Source organism: Microtus ochrogaster, chromosome 22, assembly GCF_000317375.1.
Source record: "Microtus ochrogaster isolate Prairie Vole_2 chromosome 22, MicOch1.0, whole genome shotgun sequence".
NCBI classification, from domain to species: Eukaryota; Metazoa; Chordata; class Mammalia; order Rodentia; family Cricetidae; genus Microtus; species Microtus ochrogaster.
In genome coordinates, this window is record NC_022023.1 from 11,841,678 (window position 1) to 11,842,893 (window position 1,216).

General features: G+C 44.1%; 1 long non-coding RNA gene across 2 annotated transcripts in view; it reads left to right on the plus strand.

The window, feature by feature from the left end:
* The window catches only part of LOC113457344, a 43,490-nt gene that overhangs the window by 5,618 nt on the left and 36,656 nt on the right, over positions 1-1,216 (plus strand). The window lies entirely within an intron of this gene.

Here is a 1,216-nt window from a genome sequence, read left to right on the forward strand (position 1 = left end):
AAAAAAAAAAAAAAAAAAAAAAAAAAAAAAGAAAAGAAAAAAAAAGTGATGACATTCTTAAACAAAGGTTCTTTATATGTGATTCTTGAAGTTGGCTGACCTCTAGTTTAAGTAAATTTTAAATGTCAAAGATCTAGATATCTTGTTAAATTAAAAGAGTTTTAAAATCTTAACAGGTGTCCTGTTTCTGTCATTTGTCCATGTTTGTAGTCTGTGTGACACATTCCAGGGGTCCCACTAGAACTCTGAAGCCAAACTGGCCATCATGTCTGTGATCCGCATTTCCCATTTGGTGGTTTCTACTTCAGTAGAGAGTACTGTTCACTATACACATGCATATTTCAGTAGTGTTCCAGCCAGTTCCGTGTAAGGTAAGAGGCCAGGTTGGCAGAGCAGGGGTGAGTGTGTCTGTGTGTGTCTGTGTGTGACAAAGACACGGAGAGGGGAGACGGGGACACACACACACACACACACACAGAAGCTGTTAAACTCTCTGGGCAAGTGATAACCAGGATTCTCAGCTGTTGCTCACGCTAGTTCAGTCTGGAAGGAGACGAGAGTTGTTACCGTGCTAGAATTGAAGTGCGCTAGGAAACAAACTTGTAAAGAGAAGGACAATTCCCTTCAACTAAACCCTGGGTGGTCAGAGTAGGGCTTGCCTGTGTTGGGTGGCATCAAAGGACATGGCACTCAACACAGTCTCCATTTTACAAGAGGAGTTCTTGCTGTGCAGCTGGAGTCCCGAGCTAGACTGTAACTTATGAAAGTATTGGGAATGTGGATGGGAAGCCAGGTCCTCGGTCACCAAATGGCCCTTGCGAGCTGCTGGCCAGGGCATGTTCTTCTCAACAGGACCCAGCTTTGACTTTGAACACCATAACTATACCATATGTCATTTGTTACTTGGCACTTAGCTTTGTCGTGACGCCTCACATCCCTACGGACAAACACGACTTTCCCTTGATTTGAATGGAAGCTGGTCTGTAAGGTTTTAGGCTAGTAGGTACAAAATAGCGGTCAGGCCCAGTTGATGGTTTCCAGTCTGGCTGCTTACATTTTTGTGACAATACCTAGAATGAACCATCACTAATGTTCTTCCTCGTAACTCCATCCATTCCTGGCCCCTTTTTCTGCACACAGGAAAGCACCCCATTCACAAGTTGTGTGTGTGTGTGTGTGTGTGTGTGTGTGTGTGAGAGAGAGAGAGAGAGAGAGA